The 16,485-nt window shown below is 37.5% G+C and overlaps 1 protein-coding gene across 1 annotated transcript in view; it reads left to right on the forward strand.

The window, feature by feature from the left end:
- Positions 1 to 8,290: 8,290 nt before the first annotated feature.
- Positions 8,291 to 16,485, forward strand: part of LOC102807916 (uncharacterized) — a 69,695-nt gene continuing 61,500 nt past the window's right edge. The window contains exon 1 of the mRNA XM_085508399.1: positions 8,291 to 8,340. The gene's annotated coding sequence lies outside the window, so the exon portion shown is untranslated. The remainder of the gene's footprint in view (positions 8,341 to 16,485) is intronic.

The raw sequence follows: 16,485 nt of genomic DNA on the forward strand, positions 1-16,485 counted from the left end.
TCATCGGACACACCCTCGCTCACTTTTTTTAAGTGAGGGAGTTTAGGCAATATCTGATTCAGCGGGTGCAACTTCAGGCGACCCTTCGGAGTTAGACTGGCAAAGTCGGGAATTCTTTTTTGTTTAACATAAAAAAATATAATTAATTGGCAATTTATCCTTTTTAAGCATGATCGCGAAAACTAGCGTGACTGCGAAAGAAATCCCGACTGGACGTATCTGCAGGCCACCCCTTGCATTGGAGTGAAACCCGGAGTGGAATCACTCCGGTGATTATGCTAATTAAAAACGGTTGAATAGAACTGACAACGAATCAGAGTGCAGCTGTGTTCGTAATACAAGTAACTTATTTATGTTAATGTACGTGACCTTTCACTTCCGAGGACCTGGCGATTTTGAAAGACTACTTATATTCATTGGACATTTAAATCGACTTGTTTTCAGTAAACATGGATGAAATTATCGCTTTTGCACTTAGAAAGTTAAAGTACCCATCTCTGCAACTGACTCGATAAAAGATTATTGAAAGTAATTACTCCGGTAAGAACGTGTTTGTTGCCATTCCGACGGGAAGCGGATAATCACTGAAGTACGAAGTTGCCCCTTTCTGAGTAGATCGATGTCGTCTGACGAAGCTTACGGGCGACAATAGTTGTAATTATTTCTCTTTTGATCGCTTTAATGAAAGAACAAGTCCGGGAGCTCAAATGTTTGTGTTTGATGTGTTTACTTTCACACACCCACTCATGAATAATCAATTACATCGTGAATAATTAATACCAGTCAAATGCCTGCAGATGCGTCCACTCGGGATTTTTTTCACGCCCAAGTTAGTTTTCGCAATCACGCTAAAAAGACTTAAAACAATTATTTCTTTTTGTAAACAAAAAAGAAGTCCCGACTTTGCCAGTCTACCTCTGTAACGACTCTGTGAGTCATGTTGGGGAGGAATCATCAATCCTAGTGACCCGACATACATACCCCCACCCTTGATCATGAAGCAGTCACTCTCGGTAGTGCTGTTGCTTCCGGCGGCGAGATCCAAAGCAACACCGACTGCACGGCTCTACTGGTCTGGCTGAGTGCTAAAAGGTGGCGGAAGGCTCACAGACAGTGTTGATGGGCGAATATTGGTCCCCTGTGGAATATAGGTCTAAGTCCTTAGGGTAGGGCAATCTCATGCTTAATCCTTTCCACTGGACCAAGCGCTACCCAATCGTTGGGCCGTCTGATACTGGAGCCAGCAGAGTCTGAAGCCAAATCTCACACTCCGACCGGATCACTTGGTTCCTTCTCTGACCCCTGTACAACACACATTTTTGTTTGGTGGGATGGCTTAGAATTTTTCGGCAGTTCAGTTGGAAACAATATATCAGGCCCTAAGAGCAGAGTTGTGACCCATTAACTTTTAGAGTTTGTGGCCGACACACTGGAACACATTACAATTCTCAGGGCCTGAACATACCAGTCCCCACAGACCAGCACACACAGCTCTTGGTGGAACATCGCACAGCTATGTGGAATATCCTGCAGTGTAACTGCAGCGGGATGCTATTTTGGCAGCTTATGTTTTAGCCGGCGAGCTGAGTCATGGGGCGTCGTCACCACAGTTACGCAGACCACCTCCACCCTCTGTGATTTGAAGATGGAGGATGTAGTCTCGGTGCTTCAGGATGCCACCGGCCAGATGGTACAGGTGAAGTCCTCAAGCCAGTTTGGATGCTGCCAATGGCAAGCGGAAAGGACCCCAAGCTGAGAAAACACTAAAGTTGGCACCCACTGGCCAGAAGCAACAAAAGGAAACTAGACTGCAACCATTGAATTTACTTTTTAATTCTGTTAATATAATTTGCAGATAATTATTTACTAATAATACCTCTGTGGATTACTCAAACATTGTCTGATTTACTTTGATAGACAGTGATGACTTACCAAATATAGTCAAATAATGTATTCAACTGATTGGACAGAACGTAATTTAAGCAATCAGGTTTGAAGTCAGTGTAACCAACAAAATTGCACATGTTCATCAAAGATTTCCCAGCACACAGTTTATAGCAACATGAGAATTGATTGAATTATTAATGATGCGATGGTTTTCAAAGATGTATCCGGGGTTGTATGGATGGAAGTCGAATACGATACCCTTTCATAGCCGGCATGCTTCAATTGACAACAACCCACAATAACGCCACAACAAACACACTAGAATACATGCTCAAATTGTTGAGTGAAATATGGTAGTACTTGATGTCTGGAATATATAACCATACCATGCTGACAAGTCACAACTGAGACATACTATATATCAGAACATGTGTGAGGGATTTGATGCTATATAATTATTAATTATTCTCTTTTGTATAATTTGTATGTATTGCTATCTACATGCTCCACAGTTCTGAAATATATTGTTTGTACATAATATTGTAATGTCAAAATGTGAGTGGTACTCTATCAACCATGCGATGCCTCGGTAATACCCTCATATGGAAATGCCATTGATCCATACACTGCATTATTTGTTAACTAAAGTTAACAATACATTTTCTACAATGGTTAATGCCATTTGGTCATATGTGTTTCCGTGACACGAGATGAAAAAGTCTTGTATTAGTATTAAAAATTCGAAAATTATCATACCATTTCCAAAAAGGTCCTTCATTTCAAAGCGTTTTCAGTGTGATAATATTTTTCTATTGTATACAATGCAAATTCAGTAGTAATCTCTTTGACTAGAACTGTCTTAAAACTGCACACACTGTAATATAGCCATAATTCACACACATATAAAGTGAGTTTACATGTAACAGTCGGGATTGGGATTCTCGTATATAATGTACATTCTTTTACCACAGTAACCACAATGTTATAATTAGGCATGATAGATACGATAACTCCTCAATTACTGTCTGTCTGGAATCAACTCAGCGGATGATGCAACATACAATTATATAGTGTGCGTATCCATTCCTTGTGTTGAATCTTGCTGTAACACATGGTTGATATATTAACCGGTGCTATCGATGACATGAATGATTAATAACATGATAAAGTTTTCACAATGTACTACAATTTACATCAACAAAACACCAGCAGCAGTAGCAGTTACAGCAATATTAAGGGAAATACACAACTAACATAATAAGTCAATCAAAAGCTTGTTGTAAGTCTGGAAAGCACAGATAATAGATGATAAACATATCATCTGCAAAACAAATGAAACTCTGACACTACTGATACACGGTACTGATATGTTGAATACCATATAATATTTTTGTGTTCATGTCAGTACTATGTAATTTACTGGTTTTCTTGGTGTGGGTCAACAATTTAATCAGGGATTATATTGTATAATATAAACCATTTCTTGATAGACGCGACTTTTGAAGTTAGCGCAAAGTATTGATGTGAAAATGAGAAGACAAAGACGTTCATAAGGATGTTAACTCAAATCTAAAATGCTAAATAATCTTTAGTCATACACAAAAAATAGATTTAAAGTAAAAGCTGGAAAGAAAGGTTCTAATTGAGCAAAATTGCTTCTACAGCGTAATTGCTTTGATGAGTCAAGCTGGAGGCAGGTCAGTTCAAGTCAAGCTAAGCATGTCCAGACAAATGCTATTTTCTCCAGTTGACCTAACAATGTCTTGGTGTCAGTCCTTGCTCAGTCGAGTTAACAATACCCTGGCAGATGTCGGTCATTACCCAGTGATACCAACGATGCATTGGCAGATGTCGGTCATTACCCAGTGATACCAACGATGCATTGGCAGATGTCGGTCATTACCCAGTGATACCAACGATGCATTGGCAGATGTCGGTCATTACCCAGTGATACCAACGATGCATTGGCAGATGTCGGTCATTACCCAGTGATACCAACGATGCATTGGAAGATGTCGGTCTTTACCCAGTGATACCAACGATGCATTGGCAGATGTCGGTCATTACCCAGTGATACAACGATGCATTGGCAGATGTCGGTCATTACCCAGTGATACAACGATGCATTGGCAGATGTCGGTCATTACCCAGTGATACCAACGATGCATTGGCAGATGTCGGTCATTACCCAGTGATACCAACGATGCATTGGCAGATATCGGTCATTACCCAGTGATACCAACGATGCATTGGCAGATGTCGGTCATTACCCAGTGATACCAACGATGCATTGGCAGATGTCGGTCATTACCCAGTGACACCAACGACGCGTAGTAATAGTAAGCGTACAAGTATATCATCACTAGACTGGTTATTTATTACATTTATTCTTTCTTACATTTATACTGCTTCACATGTTATTTTGTTCAATCATCGTTTTTGGTCGTCGTTGGCGGAATGATTATTACCTGTCTCATCGCCACAACATCCTCGTGAAACATAACATATATTTCAAAATAACCCAACAATATGGTTACACAGTTGCTGCAGTTACAAGCACAGACAAACTGACAATTTTTATCTTGAATTTTAAATATCTCGATAGATTTATATAGCGAATTTATTTTAAATCTTGTTTTCAGAAAATGTCATACACCCAAAAATTGTACGATCATGATAATGATCTCTTTAGAAAAATTTTAGCTGTTAATCTGTATGGTTCGTTGCCAATGGTTTCATATTGCAGAATGTGTAATGGCTGCCCACCCTGTTTACCCATAGATAGGAGACGGTGAAAGGAGTACACGGCTCTCCTACCGACCTATTTTACAAAGAAAGATACTGAAGCTTGGAAACAGTATTTGTTGCGTTACACACATTTCGACTACGTTGTTGAAACTCGTTTGTATGTTGTCTACTGTTTTATTGTCATGATGGAGGGTAGGGGGTGTGTTTGAAAACTGGGCATCAGAATGTGACTGGAAGGAGGAAGTTGTTTATATATAGTGAAATTTGACAAATCGTATCCCCAGTGATTATGCTATATGTAAAATTATAATGTTACTGTATATGTTGCAATTGTACAGTATTATTGCTGCTGCGTTTTAAGCCAAAATACGCGGGAAAGCCATTGAAAATCACCTGTAACAAAAGACAGCTTTTCAATTGAAAAAGATTGAGTTTGAGGAAAAGAGGTTGCTGTTCGGGAAACAAAAATATGATGAAGAGAAAGAGTAAAGAAAACACAGTTTTGAGACTAGCCATGTTTGATATAATAAAACAGAAATTCAATTTAGTTTATTGTTAAAATTGTCTATCGTTTTATATTGTCATCCTATTTAATATATAACGATTTAATGTTGAACGATAAAATAAATATGTATTAATTTTGAAAATAAAAAAATATTTATTTACATTTTGTATGAATTGAGATATATATTAATTATAATAAAAACGTGTATTGTTCTTTTTTCCTTAAACGATTTGAAAATATCTTGAAATCTCAATTGCTGCAATAAATTTAACATGTTCAGGTATACTCGTGATAAACAACAATGTGTAGTATGCCAGAATTTTATTGTGAGATGGCGTCTGTCCAAATAATTCGGCTGTATTACCACTATACAAGCAGGTTTGACAATTAATCTGAATAATACCTACTAAATACAATATATGGGCTACAGTCTGGTATATTTGGTAGCTGCAGCAAGTCAGTTAATAAATCACCCTCTCTCTCAGCATTGCTACATCATGTCATCTTCCTTCAAACGGACCAAATAGATGGCATATGATTCCATCTGGTATCACAACTAATTGGCATTTTATGTCCTACAATATGGAATAGAAACACACAAATGTTATTATGATAGCAACGACATGACATTGATTCAAGTTTCATTATTATAATATTGATATATTTGACATTAACTTCATTGAAAAAACAAACATGGTGCCTATTAGTAGAATAAACAATTCGTTGAAGTTATGTTGGTCGACCCACTGTTTGCTGTTTTTGAGAGGGAATCTGTCACCGATTTCTTGAGAGTACTGCGCCATTTTTTTCTGGAATGGCAAGATCAGTTAATAAATGACCAAATCTAACATAGATGTGATTCAGATTCATGTAAATAAGAGAAAAAACAAACAAACAAACAGTTATATAAAAAAAGTTATATAGTTCACTTTGAAATTTAAAATTATAAATATAAATAAGATTATTGTTGTAAAATAAAAACATTGTTTGAGAAAATGTACCTCCTTAAAACGAAATCGTTCCACTTCGCAATGTCCCACTGTAGCAACACATCGTCTTTTAGAAAGCTAATGAAACAGGTGAATGGTTTAATATATGTATCAGATAAGCATCATTCGCTTGGAAATAACAATTGTAATAAAGTATAACGCTACCTGAACTTTATTAAACTTAAAAGAAAAACCCTGTGTTATTATAGACTGGATAACTTTGTTCTTGTTATGTTTGCCTACATCAGCAACAGCAAATCGTCTTCAGTGTCGAGTTGTCCTCACTCATGTGATCACTATCTGGTTATTAGACATTGTATTATAATTTTGAATGGAAAACTAATTATTCCAATTCAAATGCAATCAAATTTACAAGAAATACGCACCTCATACAATTCTTAATGGAACGTAACAGCGCCAGCCGAGGTGTTGAAGTTGGGCTGAACATTAACACACATGGTCTATTATATCTTAAGAACAATTTCAAATTATGAAAGGTGTTCGTGTGAGTACACGTTCTGTGAAATCTTAACCTCCCTATATATAAAATTTGTCCAACCACCCGACCTGCCGTTTTTCTCCAGCAACTTCTACAACAGTATTACTAATTATTTAGGGGCGAACCCCAAATAATATTCATATGACACGGTATCAACTATCAATAAATGTAAACTGTGCTTCATGTTTTTATGTTTCAAAACGGTTATATAATACCTTACAATAAAAAATGTATCACACAACCACGTGAAAATAAGATGCTAGGCTGTCCAAACATAGCAATCAATTAGAAGAAAACCATTGTTTGTAATTTCGACGTATCTCCACGGACTCGCTAAACAATTAACAAGAATCGCTGAATCAACGGTCAAAAAACTGAAAAAAAAATCGCGCAATGAAAATACGGTATAAAAAAATAAAAACCTTTCGCATATTACATATATTACTGCTGAGTTTCACATTGATTTGAGCGCCGATATCAATAAAACGAGAATCCCATCCCATTTTCTAATAAACGGATCTGTACGCAAACATAATAAGCTCTTGCTATTCCGTGGTAGATGACTGCCCAGCTTCATCTAAATCTGATCACTGAAATTTGACAACACAGCTACCTGACCACACGTTGACTGTCAACAAAAGCTAAATTTAACTTGATACCAATAACACGATGCCAAACACTGGCATTTACATAGATTTACGCCACATTGCCAATAGCCACTTATCAACATAGGAAATTTCAAATATTCATTAATGATGATATTAACATCGTTCAAGCATTCACATAAAAAAAAATATTTTTTTGAGTGCCTGTGTTACAACGAGACGTGAGATTTGCGTGTACATTTCTTTATCACAGTAACCACAATTCTGACAACTATATCATATTTAAGTATGATAAATACGCTAACTAATCAATTACCGATTGTCTGGGTTCAACTAGCCGTGAAATGTACAGATGAAGCAACAACAACGCTATTTAGAAAATAGTCTTTAGTAACAATGTCTTTTTATTATTTACAGTAGAATATTGGTATATAGCGGAACTACATCCGGTTTTATCCAGTGTCTTCTTCTAAACCATTCTTTTTTGTTCGGTATCATTATTCTTTTCTTGAAATTATTTAAAATTGACATTTTTGTTGTTAAGTTTTTTTTTCAAATAAATGTGCGTACGTGATATCGCTATGGTACAGATGGAGGGTTCGAACGCTTTGTTAATATTCACTACAAATCACAGCCTGACAAGACGTGATGGTAATGGTAAACACAATCAACTCAAATGTAGTTGAACCCATGAATGAAAGCGCTGTGTAATATTCAGGTTTTGACGTGCATATTGAACGATAGCTCCATACCTACCGTTGGGTCTCGTAGTTATAATAAACTGTGTTTGCTTGGATACATTATCGTACCATGGTGAGAGAAACCACTCACTTAGTTTTTTGCAACCTGGCAAATAAACATGCTGTAAGTTGTGATATACTTGAAAGCAATCTCGACTTTGTTACTGGAACAGCTGTAAAAGTCTGCACACAGCAAATTAAGGGACCACCTAAGCGGATGTAACAGTATGATGTAATCAAGTATATGAGCCAATAGCAGCCTGGATGATATGTTTGGTCCCTTATAAATTAATTGAAGCTAAGTAGCTAAGTCGTACTCACTTCTGTGCAAATCAATTCAGCTAAACACACTCTGCTGTACACACAGGTAAGTAGTGCGACCAATTGTCCACTTCAATGTTGGGTTAGGTTGGTTCGATATTGTTTATAGGTACACCACTCTGTTGATTACTATTTCCAGCAATGTTTGGTTGATCAGACCTGATTAGACTAATACTGACTGAGCACATACACACTCTTACAATGTAGTCACTACACAAGGTGATTAGTAAACCAATGCCAACCATTACTTAAATAAATAACTTCTCCACAGTTAATAATCCCAAAGTGACAGAACGAATGATGATGTGTGTAATAACCGTTTACTTGTAGTCGGTAATTGAATATTCAATATCTTAATAGGCACACTGTTTACAGATTTTGCGTCACTGGATAGCGTCCATTGACGTCTGGCAAATGTGTTTCAGGCAGAGAATTTGTTTCGGTAATTGGTTCGTCATTTGGAATCAGTGTATCAATGTTAAGTTCGTGTTACACTCTTATCAATCTGCTCACATAAACATTGTTTGAACGTTGGATTCTTTGAATTATCATTCATGTAATTATGCCGTCAAAATGACCTGATACGTATACATTATGTATATTAATATATGCCCCCTGAAAGATACGTACATCCTCCCATCCCAACATATCAACGAAAACTATGTTTATTGTGTGGCCTGAACCATTATGTTTGTACTACGCACGTGTTTCAATGTTTCAGGTTGTTCATACAACTGTTTTTGACCACTGAACTGTATATATTGTTTACATTTAACTTTCTACCTTGGTGTTGGCTGGTGTTTCCAGGTGTTGATTGGTGTCAAGTCTCATATTTGAATGTTAGTTACTTTGTATTCATACTCGTATTCATCTTTTCATTCGATAGCGCACGCATATCCAAACCACAATCGACATGTGAACAAGGTTTTTGTTTCAGACAATTTCACTATTTACTTACTTACTTACTTTGAAATACTGAATAGTCCTGACCAACAAAATAAAATTAGCATACGAAATGCCCCGGTTCCGCTCATTATCTATGAGATGTACAAGAAACTTGTGATAAAGAGTATTCGTGTCTCCATGTCGTTCACAATACATCACAATTGCGTATAAAGAAAGTAAAATGAGCTGTTTTTATTACTTTTTAGAGTTGCCATTTTAATGAAATGTAATGAAAAGTAATGAAATATTCGAAAGAATATTTTTTTTCAAAATTCTGTATTATTTTATTGAGATACATTACAATAGTTTTAATATTATGTGAGTGGATAATTATTAATCTCTTATGAGAAAAAAATCAATATTTGTCCGTCAAATAACTGAAAACTTTTACTTTAGAGATTTATTCATAAGCATGTTCGGACATTTTGAAAAAAAAATGACAAATCAGTATTTATCTGTGATAATCCAGCATATCACATACACTAACACATTTTCAAGAGTTTATAACAAACAAGACCAATTAGACTCGTATTCTATGTTTAATTAACATAAAATAGTGCATAGCACAGAATGAAGCAGATCCGATATATCACCACAATTAATTATCATTACTGATAATTAATTACAATTGAAAAATGCTGATGTATTGTTCGTATTATATAATGCATTCATTAGTTAGCAAAGTTACTCCATATTTCGAACTGTATATTCTGTATCCATGGTACTATTTAATCTAGTTGCTATGGTTCCATAATTTATTATTTCGGGACTTTTGAAGTGGCAACATGTAACAATATTGGCAATATGGTTGTCAATATGCTTACATCATTGAAGCATTGTTGACGAGACTAATTCAAAATAATAATTGCCGATCTCGGATAAATTTAATACAGTATTTATGCACAAAAGCTATTTGCGGATTATTGTTATGCATTCGTGTAAGAATCCAAATAGTGAAGTATATGATATCTTCAAATCCATGCGGGTATACGCATATTTTTATTAACACTGATTATACTGCCATTTCGTAATTCTTGATACTTCAGTTGTACAGGCAACGTTTTTTCATATGCACTACGTTTTATTTATAATTGATTAGATAATAACAGACTTCAACAGACTCCAATATTTTTAGTCTCGTAAATTCGGGTGGTACGTAATTAATATTGTAATAAAATGTGCATATTTGACCATTTCTGTTTCTTCATTGTCAATGACGACGCACCTAATTTCGTAATTTTATTTTCCCTCAAAGACGTAATATCACACTCAATCTGTCACATGGTGAATTAAAATTGTCATTTGCACTTTTTTCCGAGGGGGGGGGGGTACTCGGGTAAGCGCCCACCCATAAAAAAATCCTGATTATATGAGTTGAGGACACTGGGAGCTGTAGGCGGTCGAGTACGGTGAATGAATTGCATATGTGTACAATCGTGTGTGTTTGCACATCAAGCGAATTCTTCACTGGTATTTATCGAATGTATTACTGATGTTATAGCCACTACCATTTTCAAACTTTGTCGATATGTTACACTCACATCTTGATAGCCTTGACAAAAATAAAATTCTAAACGATTTGAGTCGCACTTTGGTGTGGTTAGAATAGAGCCACTTTGGTATGATTAGAATAGAGCCACTTTGGTATGGTAAGAATAGAGCCACATTGGTATTGTTAGAATAGAGCCACTTTGGTATGGTTAGAATAGAGCACTTTGGTATGGTTAGAATAGAGACACTTTGGTATGGTTAGAATAGAGCCACTTTGGTATGGTTAGAATAGAGCCACTTTGGTATGGTTAGAATAGAGCCACTTTGGTATGGTTAGAATAGAGCCACTTTGGTATGGTTAGAATAGAGCCATTTTGGTATGGTAAGAATAGAGCAACTTTGGTGTGTTTAGAATAGAGCCACTTTGGTATGGTTAGAATAGAGCCACTTTGGTATGGTTAGAATAGAGCCACTTTGGTATGGTAAGAATAGAGCCACTTTGGTATGGTTAGAATAGAGCCACTTTGGTGTGGTAAGAATAGAGCCACTTTGGTATGGTAAGAATAGAGCCACTTTGGTATGGTAAGAATAGAGCCACTTTGGTATGGTAAGAATAGAGCCACTTTGGTATGGTAAGAATAGAGCCACTTTGGTATGGTTAGAATAGAGCCACTTTGGTATGGTTAGAATATAGCCACTTTGGTGTGGTTAGAATAGAGCCACTTTGATATGGTTAGAATAGAGCCACTTTGGTATGGTTAGAATGGAGCCACTTTGGTATGGTTAGAATAGAGCCACTTTGGTATGGTTAGAATAGAGCCACTTTGGTATGGTTAGAATAGAGCCACTTTGGTGTGGTAAGAATAGAGCCACTTTGGTATGGTTAGAATAGAGCCACTTTGGTATGGTTAGAATAGAGCCACTTTGGTATGGTTAAAATAGAGCCACTTTGGTATGGTTAGAATAGAGCCACTTTGGTATGGTTAGAATAGAGCCACTTTGGTATGGTTAGAATAGAGCCACTTTGGTATGGTTAGAATAGAGCCACTTTGGTATGGTTAGAATAGAGCCACTTTGGTATGGTAAGAATAGAGCCACTTTGGTATGGTAAGAATAGAGCCACTTTGGTATGGTAAGAATAGAGCCACTTTGGTATGTTAAGAATAGAGCCACTTTGATATGGTTAGAATAGAGCCACTTTGGTATGGTAAGAATAGAGCCACTTTGGTATGGTAAGAATAGAACCACTTTGGTATGGTTAGAATAGAGCCACTTTGGTATGGTTAGAATAGAGCCACTTTGGTGTGGTAAGAATAGAGCCACTTTGGTATGGTAAGAATAGAGCCACTTTGGTATGGTAAGAATAGAGCCACTTTGGTATGGTAAGAATAAAGCCACTTTGGTATGGTAAGAATAGAGCCACTTTGGTGTGGTAAGAATAGAGCCACTTTGGTATGGTTAGAATAGAGCCACTCTGGTATGGTTAGAATAGAGCCACTTTGGTATGGTTAGAATAGAGCCACTTTGGTATGGTTAGAATATAGCCACTTTGGTGTGGTTAGAATAGAGCCACTTTGATATGGTTAGAATAGAGCCACTTTGGTATGGTTAGAATAGAGCCACTTTGGTATGGTTAGAATAGAGCCACTTTGGTGTGGTTAGAATAGAGCCACTTTGGTATGGTAAGAATAGAGCCACTTTGGTATGGTAAGAATAGAGCCACTTTGGTATGGTTAGGATAGAGCCACTTTGGTATGGTTAGAATAGAGCCACTTTGGTATGGTTAGAATAGAGCCACTTTGGTATGGTTAGAATAGAGCCACTTTGGTGTGGTTAGAATAGAGCCACTTTGGTATGGTAAGAATAGAACCACTTTGGTATGGTTAGAATAGAGCCACTTTGGTATGGTTAGAATAGAGCCACTTTGGTGTGGTAAGAATAGAGCCACTTTGGTATGGTAAGAATAGAGCCACTTTGGTATGGTAAGAATAGAGCCACTTTGGTATGGTAAGAATAGAGCCACTTTGGTATGGTAAGAATAGAGCCACTTTGGTATGGTTAGAATAGAGCCACTTTGGTATGGTTAGAATATAGCCACTTTGGTGTGGTTAGAATAGAGCCACTTTGGTATGTTTAGAATGGAGCCACTTTGGTATGGTTAGAATAGAGCCACTTTGGTGTGGTTAGAATAGAGCCACTTTGGTATGGTAAGAATAGAGCCACTTTGGTATGGTAAGAATAGAGCCACTTTGGTATGGTTAGAATAGAGCCACTTTGGTATGGTTAGAATAGGGCCACTTTGGTATGGTTAGAATAGAGCCACTTTGGTATGGTTAGAATAGAGCCACTTTGGTATGGTTAGAATAGAGCCAATTTGGTATGGTTAGAATAGAGTCACTTTGGTGTGGTTAGAATAGAGCCACTTTGATATGGTTAGAATAGAGCCACTTTGGTATGGTTAGAATAGAGCCACTTTGGTATGGTTAGAATAGAGCCACTTTGGTATGGTTAGAATAGAGCCACTTTGGTATGGTTAGAATCGAGCCACTTTGGTATGGTTAGAATAGAGCCACTTTGGTATGGTTAGAATAGAGCCACTTTGGTATGGTTAGAATCGAGCCACTTTGGTATGGTTAGAGTACAGCCACTTTGGTATGGCTAGAATTGAGCCACTTTGGTGCGGTTAGAATAGAGCCACTTTGTTATGGTTAGAATAGAGCCACGTTGGTGTGGTAAGAATAGAGCCACTTTGGTATGGTTAGAATAGAGCCACTTTGGTATGGTTAGAATAGAGCCACTTTGGTATGGTAAGAATAGAGCCACTTTGGTATGGTAAGAATAGAGCCACTTTGGTATGGTTAGAATAGAGCCACTTTGGTGTGGTAAGAATAGAGCCACTTTGGTATGGTTAGAATAGAGCCACTTTGGTATGGTTAGAATAGAGCCACTTTGGTATGGTTAGAATAGAGCCACTTTGGTATGGTTAGAATAGAGCCACTTTGGTATGGTTAGAATAGAGCCACTTTGGTGTGGCTAGAATAGAGCCACTTTGGTATGGTTAGAATAGAGCCACTTTGGTATGGTAAGAATAGAGCCACTTCGGTATGGTAAGAATAGAGCCACTTTGGTATGGTAAGAATAGAACCACTTTGGTATGGTAAGAATAGAGCCACTTTGGTATGGTTAGAATAGAGCCACTTTGGTATGGTTAGAATAGAGCCACTTTGGTATGGTTAGAATAGAGCCACTTTAGTATGGTTAGAATAGAGCCACTTTGGTATGGTAAGAATAGAGCCACTTTGGTATGGTATGAACAGAGCCACTTTGGTATGGTAAGAATCCACTTTGGTATGGTTAGAATAGAGCCACTTTGGTATTGTAAGAATAGAGCCTCTTTGGTGTGGTTAGAATAGAGCCACTTTGGTATGGTTAGAATAGAGCCACTTTGGTATGGTTAGAATAGAGCCACTGTGGTATGGTTAGAATAGAGCCACTGTGGTATGGTTAGAATAGAGCCACTGTGGTATGGTTAGAATAGAGCCACTTTGGTATGGTTAGAATAGAGCCACTTTGGTATGGTTAGAATAGAGCCACTTTGGTATGGTTACAATAGAGCCACTATGGTGTGGTTAGAATAGAGCCACTTTGGTGTGGTTAGAATAGAGCCACTTTGGTGTGGTTAGAATAGAGCCACTTTGGTATGGTTAGAATAGAGCCACTTTGGTATGGATAAAATAGAGCCACTTTGGTATGGTTAAAATAGAGCCACTTTGGTATGGTTAGAATAGAGCCATTTTGGTATGGTTAGAATAGAGCCACTTTGGTATGGTAAGAATAGAGCCACTTTGGTATGGTTAGAATAAAGCCACTTTGGTATGGTTAGAATAGAGCCACTTTGGTGTGGTTAGAATAGAGCCACTTTGGTATGGTTAGAATAGAGCCACTTTGGTATGGTTAGAATAGAGCCATTTTGGTATGGTAAGAATAGAGCAACTTTGGTGTGTTTAGAATAGAGCCACTTTGGTATGGTTAGAATAGAGCCACTTTGGTATGGTTAGAATAGAGCCACTTTGGTATGGTAAGAATAGAGCCACTTTGGTATGGTTAGAATAGAGCCACTTTGGTGTGGTAAGAATAGAGCCACTTTGGTATGGTAAGAATAGAGCCACTTTGGTATGGTAAGAATAGAGCCACTTTGGTATGGTAAGAATAGAGCCACTTTGGTATGGTAAGAATAGAGCCACTTTGGTATGGTTAGAATAGAGCCACTTTGGTATGGTTAGAATATAGCCACTTTGGTGTGGTTAGAATAGAGCCACTTTGATATGGTTAGAATAGAGCCACTTTGGTATGGTTAGAATGGAGCCACTTTGGTATGGTTAGAATAGAGCCACTTTGGTATGGTTAGAATAGAGCCACTTTGGTATGGTTAGAATAGAGCCACTTTGGTGTGGTAAGAATAGAGCCACTTTGGTATGGTTAGAATAGAGCCACTTTGGTATGGTTAGAATAGAGCCACTTTGGTATGGTTAAAATAGAGCCACTTTGGTATGGTTAGAATAGAGCCACTTTGGTATGGTTAGAATAGAGCCACTTTGGTATGGTTAGAATAGAGCCACTTTGGTATGGTTAGAATAGAGCCACTTTGGTATGGTTAGAATAGGGCCACTTTGGTATGGTTAGAATAGAGCCACTTTGGTATGGTTAGAATAGAGCCACTTTGGTATGGTTAGAATAGAGCCAATTTGGTATGGTTAGAATAGAGTCACTTTGGTGTGGTTAGAATAGAGCCACTTTGATATGGTTAGAATAGAGCCACTTTGGTATGGTTAGAATAGAGCCACTTTGGTATGGTTAGAATAGAGCCACTTTGGTATGGTTAGAATAGAGCCACTTTGGTATGGTTAGAATCGAGCCACTTTGGTATGGTTAGAATAGAGCCACTTTGGTATGGTTAGAATAGAGCCACTTTGGTATGGTTAGAATCGAGCCACTTTGGTATGGTTAGAGTACAGCCACTTTGGTATGGCTAGAATTGAGCCACTTTGGTGCGGTTAGAATAGAGCCACTTTGTTATGGTTAGAATAGAGCCACGTTGGTGTGGTAAGAATAGAGCCACTTTGGTATGGTTAGAATAGAGCCACTTTGGTATGGTTAGAATAGAGCCACTTTGGTATGGTAAGAATAGAGCCACTTTGGTATGGTAAGAATAGAGCCACTTTGGTATGGTTAGAATAGAGCCACTTTGGTGTGGTAAGAATAGAGCCACTTTGGTATGGTTAGAATAGAGCCACTTTGGTATGGTTAGAATAGAGCCACTTTGGTATGGTTAGAATAGAGCCACTTTGGTATGGTTAGAATAGAGCCACTTTGGTATGGTTAGAATAGAGCCACTTTGGTGTGGCTAGAATAGAGCCACTTTGGTATGGTTAGAATAGAGCCACTTTGGTATGGTAAGAATAGAGCCACTTCGGTATGGTAAGAATAGAGCCACTTTGGTATGGTAAGAATAGAACCACTTTGGTATGGTAAGAATAGAGCCACTTTGGTATGGTTAGAATAGAGCCACTTTGGTATGGTTAGAATAGAGCCACTTTGGTATGGTTAGAATAGAGCCACTTTAGTATGGTTAGAATAGAGCCACTTTGGTATGGTAAGAATAGAGCCACTTTGGTATGGTATGAACAGAGCCACTTTGGTATGGTAAGAATCCACTTTGGTATGGTTAGAATAGAGCCACTTTGGTATTGTAAGA

The sequence above is a fragment of the Saccoglossus kowalevskii genome, chromosome 15 (genome assembly GCF_978046115.1).
Source record: "Saccoglossus kowalevskii chromosome 15, keSacKowa6.1, whole genome shotgun sequence".
NCBI lineage: Eukaryota > Metazoa > Hemichordata > Enteropneusta > Harrimaniidae > Saccoglossus > Saccoglossus kowalevskii.